Source organism: Equus przewalskii, chromosome 7 (assembly GCF_037783145.1).
Source record: "Equus przewalskii isolate Varuska chromosome 7, EquPr2, whole genome shotgun sequence".
Lineage (NCBI taxonomy): Eukaryota > Metazoa > Chordata > Mammalia > Perissodactyla > Equidae > Equus > Equus przewalskii.
Window position 1 is genome coordinate 25,628,866 of NC_091837.1, and position 10,326 is coordinate 25,639,191.

At 61.4% G+C, this 10,326-nt stretch overlaps 1 long non-coding RNA gene across 1 annotated transcript; it reads left to right on the forward strand.

Moving 5' to 3' along the window:
- Positions 1 to 2,144: 2,144 nt before the first annotated feature.
- On the forward strand, positions 2,145 to 9,411 carry LOC139084772 (uncharacterized). The gene is made up of 3 exons (XR_011542478.1): positions 2,145 to 2,720; positions 5,319 to 8,396; positions 9,180 to 9,411. It is a non-coding gene; the product is annotated as an uncharacterized lncRNA (long non-coding RNA).
- The last annotated feature ends 915 nt before the right edge of the window (positions 9,412 to 10,326 follow it).

The window sequence follows — 10,326 nt, forward strand, 5'->3', positions numbered from 1 at the left end:
CATCTTAACTGCAGCCGCCAACAAAGGAAGTGACCCCAGTGGTGGCGTTTACAACACCTCAGGACCAAAGATTAACTCTAGCAGTGAGATTCTAGATTAAAAAAAAAGATATCGACCGAAAAAAATTTTTCTTTTGGCAAAATTCACAGAACATAAAATTAACCACGTTAAAGTGATCAATTCAGTGGCATTTTGCCCATTCGCAGTGTCATGCCACCACCCCCTCTGTGTGGTTCCAGGACTTTTTTTTTTTTTTTTTTTGGCGAGGAAGATTGGCCCTGAGCTAACATCTGTGCCAGTCTTCCTGTCTTTTGTATGTAAGACACTGCCACGGGGTGGCTTGATGAGCAGTGTGCACAGGACATTTTCATCACCAGCAGTCACTCCTGGTTCCCCCTCCGCTGCGCGCGGTCCGCGGATGCGCCTGGAACTTTCAGCCCCGCCGGCGGCCGCGTGCTCGTGGGCGCCCCGCGTCCGGCCCTGCAGGAGCGCAGCTGCGCGGGCGCCTCCCCCGGGTTCTGTGCGTCCGGGGGCGGCTGCTGGGCCGGGTCAGCGCCCGGGCTCCGCGCGTCTCCAGCGTCTTCCGGCCGTGCTGCTCTGAGCCTCAGTTTCCTCTTCGTGCGACGGGACTTGTGACGGCACCTGCCTCCGTGGCCGCCGTGGGGATCGGGGTGGACACAGGGAGGTCCGGCCGAGCAGGTCCCGGGGGCGTCCGGGGGGGAACGGCGTCCCCACGTTCACGTGCGCCCAGCACCTGGGGGGGACCTTCTCTGGAAGGAGGGTCTTTGCAGACTCAGTGAAGCGAAGCTGCCGAACTGCGCGAGCGAGGGCGGCGGCCGGTGGCCGTGCAGGAAGGCCGGTGGGGACGAGGACGCGCAGGCAGGTGCAGGGCTGCCGGCAGCTGCCAGAGCCGGAGAGGCGCGAGGAAGGCCCTGCGGACCGCGGAGGAAGCACGTCCGCCCGGCAAACCGCGCGGCTGGCGGGGGACTTGGTCGCGGACGGGGAGGGTGCCACCCGTGGGGGCCTGTCGCTGTCCTTACCCGTCAGGCCACCGCGGGCGAGGCTGGGGGGGGGGGGGGCGTCGTGACTCGAGAAGGCCCCGGGGTCAGCGGGCCTCCGACTGCACGGCAGGGTCGGCTCCCTAACACGGCGGGGGATGCTCTTAACCGAGTTCTGGGGCATGTGGTCCCCGGGATGCAGAGACGAAGAGGGGAGCCCCGGGGACTGCGGCTCAGCCTCGAGGCCCCCTTCGCGCCCGGCCACCACGAACCAGAGGCTCTCCCCGACGTGCCCGCGCCTCCCAGGACAGCAGCCACCGCGCGGCCACCGGGTCCCCCTGCGCTGGGTTCCGGGAAGCCTGTTCTCTAGGAAGTGGGCATTTTCCCACGAGATCCGGGATGGCAGGAAGCACAGCACAGCACCCGGGGGGACCCGGCGACCTGGGAGCTCTCCTTCTGCCAGTTTCCACCCAATAAAAGCCCCACCGGAGGGATGGGGGAAGCGCGCTGATGAGGCCGCAGTTTTGAGCGGCTGGGTCCGGCCCTCCGTCCATCGGGCCCACAAAGGCGGGGAGGGGGCTGACTCCTGACAGATGGAGATGCCGCGGTGCCAGGGCCCCGGGTACCAGGGATCCTCCTGACTGACGTCTCCCTCAGCCTGGATTTGGCACAATCGCTAAGGGGCTGGGCGCGGGTGCGGGCACGGGTGACAGGCAGCCGGGGTCAGCAACCGTGACCCGGCCGGGCACTGCCATCCACACCTGCACCGCTGGTGGCCTTGCCCACATCCCCCGGGGGCCCCGGCTGCATAAATGTCATCTCGAGTCTCATCCCCCGCGGGGAGCTACCCTCCAGCCCCAGGCCCCGGGCTCGCAGGAGGGCCAGTCGGAGTTCCAGAAGCCAAACCAAAAGCTGGCCCGGCACTGCCTTATCTCACTCCGCGAGAATGGAAGAATCGCCCCACTGAGGGGCTGCGAGCCCGCCCAGGTTTTAAATTAAACCTCTTGAGTTTCCCCTCTGACAGCAGATAAAATCCTTCCAGCTTATGTTTTGAGGAAAGAATTCGGTTTGCGTGTGTGTGTGTGTGTGTGTGTGTGTGTGTGCATTTCCCCTAAAACTCATTTTCTCCTGTTGGATTCCTTGAAGTTCTGTTTAAATATTTCACTTGAGGCCACGATTACGTCTGACAAACGCTGAAATACTGTCCAGGAGCAACCGCCCGGGGCAGCCCGGATTCCAGCAGGAGGCTCCCTCTGGGGGGAGGGCTGAGGCCCTTCCGGGACGCAAGCCCCTAGGCCGTGGGGGCTCTGCTGGCGGCCGTCTGCTCGCTGGACGTCAGCCACCGGCTCTGCCGTGTCAAAAAGCTCAGGTTGCACGCTGGGACGGGGGTGGAGGAGAGAGGGTTTGCTCCTCAGCTGGGGCCTGGAGAGGCCCAGCTTCTGCTTCTGGCCCCACCCTGAGCAGCTGGCAAACGCTGGCCGATTGCTTCACCTCTCAGCGTCTCGGATGCCAGTCCCCAGAGGAGGGGCAGCCACAGGAGCTCCTTCTGTGGAATTCCCATCAGCAGAGGCATGGGAAGACGCTGCTACCACGCTGTCCTTCAGTCATTCAACAAACATTTGCTGGGCACCTACTATGTGCCAGACTGTTCCAGGCAGCATGGAGACAGCAGGGACCAAGACGAGGCCACATCCGTGCCCCAGGGAGCTGACACTCCAGAAGGTGGGAGACCTCGTCTCTTAGACTCTGGTTGGTGGCGGCGTGGGATGAGGTAGAGGGAGGGTCTGGAGGCCACGGCCTCTAAGGTGCCCGGGTCCTGGCGATGTTGGGCCCCCACGAAGGACGCTGAGCCCGGCTGAGATGACCCTGACCGCACCCTCCTGACAACAGTGAGTGAAAAGGCAGGATTCCCCAGCCTCCTGATGTCGTGTTAGAAGCTACACAGGGCTTTGTCTGGGGCCCGGCACACAGTAGGTGGTCAATATTTTCCTTTTTTTTAAGGAATGGCAAATAGCCAAACACGAGGAGGGAAGGGCCCAGCGATGGTGTGTGTGTGGAGGTGGAGGGAGCCCAGGTTTAGGAACGACATAATCAGCGGTTCAAACCCTGGCTCTGCTGCTCATTGGCTGTGTGATCTCAGGAAGGGCACCAAGCCTCTCTGAACCTCAGTCTCCTCGTCTGACAAATGGGAGATGTGTCCCACCAGGCTGCTGCCAGGGTCACAACAGGTGTAGTCAGGGGCCAGGGACACAAAGGGCCAGACAGGGGTCGAAACTCAAAACCCACAGTGATCAGACAGGCAATGTAAACAGGTGAGGCGGCTGGCGTGTGGGGCAATAGGGACTGGTGGGGAGTGGAGTGAAGTGAAGGAGAGCATCCCCTCCCCCTTTAGAGGCCAGATCCAGCCAGTTGTTGTCCTGTGAAAATGGAGGGCCCAGGGTCACCAGATCTTCTGAGTTTTTTAACAGAGGCCACAAATCTACGTTTTTAGTGTAAAATTTCTTAACTTTAAAATGATGCCAATTAATTTGTTAAAAATGACCAATCACTATGTGAGGGCAACTAAGCCCATTTGCGGGCCACTGGCGGGCGGCCTCTGGGTTAGAGGCACGGGGTCCTGCTCTCACTGGCCTGGCAGCGGGCATGGGTGTGAGGAAACGATGTCACAGTTCTCGAGTCACCATTTGCCATCGATTCTACAAGGGGCAGCACCGAGCGAGGGGGAGAGCAGGTCAGGGAGGAGGAGGCTGCGGGGAGGAGGCGGCTCTGCTGAGACATGAGGGCCGAGCTCGGGCGCAGGGAAAGGACGGGCCGGCAGGGGAAGAGCATGGGCGGAGGCTCGGCCGCGGGACCTCGCCCTGCCCGTCTGGGGTCCGAGAGGCGTCCCGCGTGGGGTGGGCACTTTGCCGACCCAAAGGGCGGTGGTCCCGTCGCTCCCCGAGGGGAAGCAAGGGCAGCCCTTCCAGGGGACTGCGCGTCGAGCTCAGGAGCCGCCAACCAGAATGCCAGCTCATGGAGGGTTAACGCGGGTCTCCCGGAGACCGTCTCCTCGTGGACGGGCTGGACGTCCGAACCGGGGACCCTCCCGGCGGCCCTCTGTGCCTGACGTCCCCGCCCTGGGTCTCAGCTCCCAGCCAGGCCGTCTTCCCTGAAGGAGGGAGCCTGGAGCCTTCGGCACTGCAGATGCCTCTGCGATGATGTGCTCCTGGGGCGAGGCCGGCACATTCCAGAACAAATGGCCAGGCAGGCCCACAACCTCAGCGGGAGGGGGCGGGGCAGAGGGAGCAGACGCCCCCGCCTGGCTTCTCTCCCTCTGCTGGGTCTGGCACCTCTGATCTTCGTCCCTGCCCTCCTGTCACCTCATGCTGTCCCTGCTCACCTGGGGCCGTGGAGAGGGCGGCTGGGCAGCAGGAAATTCCTCAGGGTCGAGCTCAAGGTCAAACTGTGCACCTACTTGGGACTGGCGCTGGGTTTACTGCCAACAGGTTGGTACCACTGGAGGTGGGGCCTTTGGGAGGCACAGTTGGAGGTGACCCTCAGTGTCCCCAGATTCCCCATAACTGTCACATAGAAGCTCAGAACCTCTTCTGCGTGCAGACCCTCCACTGAGAACGTTAACATCCAGGGCTGTGCATACAGTCAGAGCTCAATAAATGCACTGAACAGGGACAGGACGAGTCTGCTCCCTGAGCTCGCGCTCCACGGTGGGTGGAAACCACACGCTCCCGGGCGAACTCTCTGCAAAGACTCCCAGGAAGGAAAAATATTAACATGTTTAACCCTAATCAAATCTGGGTAATTTCACTAGAAACCTTTCCATAATTTCATCAGCGTTAGAGGATTACAATAGCAACAAATTAAACCAACAGGCATGAATTTAGTTGCTCAAGAGGAAAATGTAGCTTGATTTAGAAACGGATGTCACAGTTTATTAACCGATCTAAATTAATTCGATTTTGAGCCACTGTTAAATATACATTACGATGTATCACCCAACAGCATAGCTGGCAGGGGAAGAGGAGGGAGAGGAAGGCAGGCAAGCGAGGCCCCCATGAGGTTGGTGCCTACATGCAAAATGGCATGTTAATTCCGCGATATTGGGCTGGGTGGCCCAAATTGAAGAAGGGAGCACCAGTCAGGACTCTTAGTAGCAAGAATTACAAACTCAATTCAAGCTGGCTGAAGCCAATAGGGGGATTTATCATCTCAGTATCTGAAAATTTCAGGGCCTGTCCAGCTTCAGGTACAGCTGGATCCAGGTGCTCAAGGTCAATAGGAATTGGCCTTCCTCTGCTTCTTAGTCTGTTTTCTTCTCTATAGATCTACTCTCAAGCAAGGTCTTCCTATCTGGAGGCAGGACGACCACCAGCAGCTCCAGGTTTCATTCTGCTGGCTTCGCCACCTCGAAGAAAGAGAGCCTGGCCCAATTTCCAGGTAAAGCTCTCACCACTGGCCCCGCCAAGGTCATGACCCATGCTGATGGGCCAGGCTCGCCCCTTGCTCATCCTTGACTGGAGAGGAGAGGATGTTCACGTCCACGTGCAGCACCTGGACTGAGAGCCGGAGACGGACTGTTCCCCCGGAGAACAGACGAGCTGTGACCAGTGAAAAGAGAATGGATGCTGCACACACCACAGCTGGAGCTGTCGACCGGCAGAGACCAGGCCCCTGTGTACCAGGCCCAGGGAGGCCAGGAGACGGCTGGAGCCACACAGCTGGTCCGCGACGTTCCTTCCCAACCTGGAACTTTCGCCACCTCCCCACCTTGTTTATTTGACGTAACGGCTGAACAGTGGCTCCCAGAGATGTCCACGCTCTGACCCCGCCACCTGCGAACGTGACGTGGGAAAGGGGCTTTGCGGGTGTGACTCAGTCAAGGATCTCGAGACGGAGATCGTCCTGGATTACCTGGGCCGGCCCAGTGTCATCACAAGGGTCCCTGTAAGAGGGAGGCGGGAGGTCAGAGAGGAGAGAAGAGGCTGCGTGAAGGGTCTCAGATGAGAAGGGGCTGTGGCGCCAGGAACGCTGCTCCCCCAGGAGCCGAAAGAGGCCGGACGCGCCCTGCCCGGAGCCGCAGGAGGAACCCGCCCTGCCCGCGCCTCCACTTAGACCCATCTGGACTTCTGCCCTCCAGAGCACGTCTCCCTGTAAAGCACTGAGTGTGGCCCTTTGTCACATTCACACAAGGCCACCCACCGCCCTGGGGCAGGAGGCAACACCCCGGGGTCCAGGAGCCTCCAGAGAGCACAGAGAGGGCACATTTCTGTGCTGCCTCTGTTCCAGATCGATTACGGTGCAGAAAGGAAATCCGCCCCGACGCTTACCCGGAGCAGAAGCCAGCGGGGAGCCCCCGGGCTGCGCACGCTGCTCTCAACTGCGCCCCACAGACCCGGCCGCCCCAGGACCACAGCACTGCAGCCTCCATGGGGTCCCCCGGTCTCCCACCGCGGGCACGTGACTGACTGACCGACAGCCCGGCTGCTGAGCTCTGAACTCGCCCCGCGTCCCCCGGGTGCTCCCCACCAACAACTGAGTGCGCAAGGGACATGAAGGCAGCCCCAGGCGTGGGGCACCCCCAGGGGCCTGGCTCCAGGACTCCCCCTCGGCCTGGACAAAAACCGCCTCAGGCCTGTGCTGAGGCCTCCACGCCTCCCGCTCCCGGGGCTCCCACACAGGTGCCAGACCCACATCGAAGGCCCTCCCGCCTCCCCCCGAGAGCTGTTCCCTGAATCAACCTCCCACACGTCTGATCCCCCTTGGCCTGGTCTCCTTAGAGGACCCCACCTGGCCCACAGCGCCATGGGAATTAGGTGAACGAGCCCTCTGGGTGGCTGCGTTACGATCGGATGCCTCTCCCAGGATGAGCAGCCGAGCGAGCGAGCCAAGCACAGCCTGACCTCAGCCTGGATTGCCTGCGCAGTGGCCGCCTTTGTGCAGTGCACAACATATACACCGTGCATGGCAGGCTGACGCAGACCCCTGGGCTGTAAGGGGCTTTTGGACGGAGCACTAACGAAGGCAGGCCGGGAAGATCCCACCTCGCTACTCAGGGACCGAGAGAAGCCAAGTGCCCACCACACAGGGCGCTATGCTCCTCCCCACTCACCTCTGGGCTGTGCCCACCACAGGCACCGTGTTACCCAAGTACGGACGCTGTTCTCAGCAAGGACCACTTGGTGTGGCCCACACTGTGTTTTCCAGAACTCTGAATTACGAGGTTGTATCCCTCACAAACGTGGATTTTAGCTTCTCTTGGAAACTCAGGTGGGCCTGGTCACGCAGGGGCCTCCCCACACGGCTACGATCCAGTGCCTTCCTAGTGACCACTCCCTCTGGCCAGACCCTGAGTGTCCCAGCGCGCCACAGTCCCCACCCAGCCCCTTCTGCTCCCCTCGCCTGCCAGGGTCCTGGGGCCCCCACCAACTCGCTGTGTGACCTTGGCCCAGTCGCTGCCCCTCTCTGAGGCCTGCTCTCCTGTCCTTGAAACCAAGGAGGAGGGACAGGCCCCTCTCATCTGCAAGGGCCGTCCAGGCTCCGATGCTCTGACAGCGCTGGGGAGGAGGAGAGGGAGATAAAGAGAAAATCGTTCCCGTAGTTGCCTCCTTGTTGGGAAGCTGGACTTGGGGCAGCTTCTCAGTCTCCAGCTGGCCTGCGCCCTCCCCAGTGGGACTGAGCCCGAGGGGGTGGGTGGGGGGGACCGAGGAGGAGCCCGGGGAAAGGGCAGGGTCCCGGAAGCCTCCGGCTCAGGCCGTGCACATCTGGCCGCAGGGAACAGAAGCCCCTGAACCGCGGCTTCAACGAGAGGGATTTCTGTGTCTCCCGTGGGTCACGATGGCGGCAGAGGCCACGCGGGACGGGCCGTGCGCAGGTGCCCGGGCTGTCGTGAGCGCGTGCGGAGATTAACGCACGGTAACCCCACGTCCGGGCCTGAATCTCCCAAGTTCCTGTCTGCCCAGGACCTGTGGCGGCCTTTATTTGAAGAGGGCGTTTGCGGTGTGGTCAGGTTAAGACGAGGTCACCCTGATGAGGGTGGGCCTTAGCCAACGACCAGTGTCCTTATAACAAGGACAGAGACATGCAGGGAAGGTCACGTGACGACAGAGGCAGAGAAGGAGCAGCGCGTCTACAAGGCAAGCGACGTCAAGGATGCCAGCACCCGCCAGAAGCTCCGAGAGGGCACGGAACAGATACTCCCTCAGCGACCCCAGAGGGCCCACCGCTGCCGACACCTTGATGTCAGCCTTCCAGCCTCCAGAGCTCTGGGAGAGTCGTGTCAGCTGTTTGAAGCCACTTAGTCGGTGGTCCTGTGTTGTGGCCGCCCAGAAAACTAACACGCTCCAAGAGGCAGGCTCTGTCATCATCCCCATTCTACAGATGGGAAACTGAGGCACAGAGAAGGTAAGTAACTGGTGCAAAGTTGCACAGCGGTAAGCGGTGCAGCCAGAATTTAAACCCAGCCCATTGGGCTCCACCTCAAAGACTTCCTGCCGGAGAGAGAGGCACAGCTGCACGTGAGCATGTCTGTGTGTGCAGACGCGGCCAGGCACGTCCGCGGGGTCACCTGTGGGGCACAGTGGGGCGTGCAGAAGACAGGGCGCCGATACATGGGATTGGACCCACGTGCACGGAAAGTGCCCACGAAGGGATGACAAACAGGCTGCGGGAACCAAGCCTCGGCCCCGAGGTCACGGTACCCAGCCCGGCGGGGAGGGGAGCCCCAGCCCGATGGAGGGGGCGCCAGCGACTGGGTCAGACGAGACCTGGCGGGCAGAGCCGTCACGATGGATAATCCCCAACCGACTGAGTGTGGAGGGAGGGAGCCCCAGTGCGGGAGGCACGTCCGGGGACGGTGTCCCGACAAGGAACAGAAGGGACTCCTGGGAGAGCCGGGCGCCCCCCGAAGCCTCCGGAGCCTTGTTTCCTCCTCTGTGAAGGGGGCTCACGTGCTGCTCTGTCCCCATCTCACGGGGTGACGTGGCCGATGCTCCCCACTCGTGCGTGTTGTTTCACCGTCTTTAGGGGTTCAGGGGCATTAAGGACGTTCACGTCGTCGTGCAACCATCACCCCTCGGGCTCCAGAGCTCTTTCTGTCTGTAAAACTGAAACTCTGCCCCATTGAACACAAGCTCTCACCCCGCCCAGCCCAGCCCAGCCCCTGCATCCCGCTCTCTGTCTCTCCAGGGAATCACGCGCTGTCTGTCCTTCCGTGACTGGCTCTTCCTCTCGGCGTGACGTCCCAAAGGCCCACCCGTGGTGGAGCGGGTCAGGATCTCCTTCCTCTTGGAGGCGGACGTCGGCTCTGTCGCACGGATGGACCCCGTTTTCCTCACCCACCCACCGGCTGCTGGGCCCTTGGGTGGCTTCCCCTTTGACTGTTGTGAGCGATGGTGTGCACACAGGTGTGCAAATGCCAGACACGTGTTTCTGATTTTTAAACATCGCGTCATCGCCAGCGTCCGCGCTGGACCCCTCGGTCTGCTCCTGACACATGTTCTCCATGGGGCTCTGTGCACCGGGGGCTGGCATCTCCCAGGCTCCCGGGTTTGTGCCCCCGCTCTCCCCCGACCCCGTCCGTTCGGCAGCGGCCCCCAGCTCTGCCGCAGGCACCGCGCCTGGTGCTGCTGTTCCGTCCTCGGCCCTGCAGACCCGGGAGGGGAAACGGGTCCTGCTGCTGCCCCTCACCCTTCACCCCGCGCCCCCTGTGAAGAGACCCTTCACCAAACCCTTTTCACGGGGACCCCCTGGGGGAAACACTGTCTCCCACGGGGCCCTGAAGGACACGCCCTCTTCATTTTGTAGATGAGGAAGCTGAGGCACAGAAAGATGAGTAAACTCCCCAGAGTGGTACCTAGTGAGTCGACTTAGACCCAGGCTGTCTGACTCTCGGGTCTGCACTCCACATCAGGGGTCAGCAAACTGCCGCCCGGGCAGCGTCCGGCCCCCCGCCTGTCTTTGTCGATAAAGTTTTATTGGCTCGCAGCCAGGCCCATTCGTCACCTTTGGCCGGTGTCTGCTTCCACATGACAACGGTCAAGTTGAGTCGTTGCGACAGAGACAGGATGGCCCACAAATCCAAAAATATTCCCTATCTGGCCCCTGACCAAAAACAGTCCATCAGCCTCTGCCCAGATCGCTAAACGATGCCGCCTCGGGGGTCTGGAGCCCTGAGAGCCTTGCTCAGGGGCCGGGACTCACCACCCTTCTTCCCACTCTGACAAAGTGACAAGCTACACTTTCAGGCGGGGCTGCAAAGCCCGAGGCCTCCCTGGACCCTGCAGGTGACCTGAAACTGTCAACCCAGCTGAGCGTGGGGAGCACAGCAGCTCAT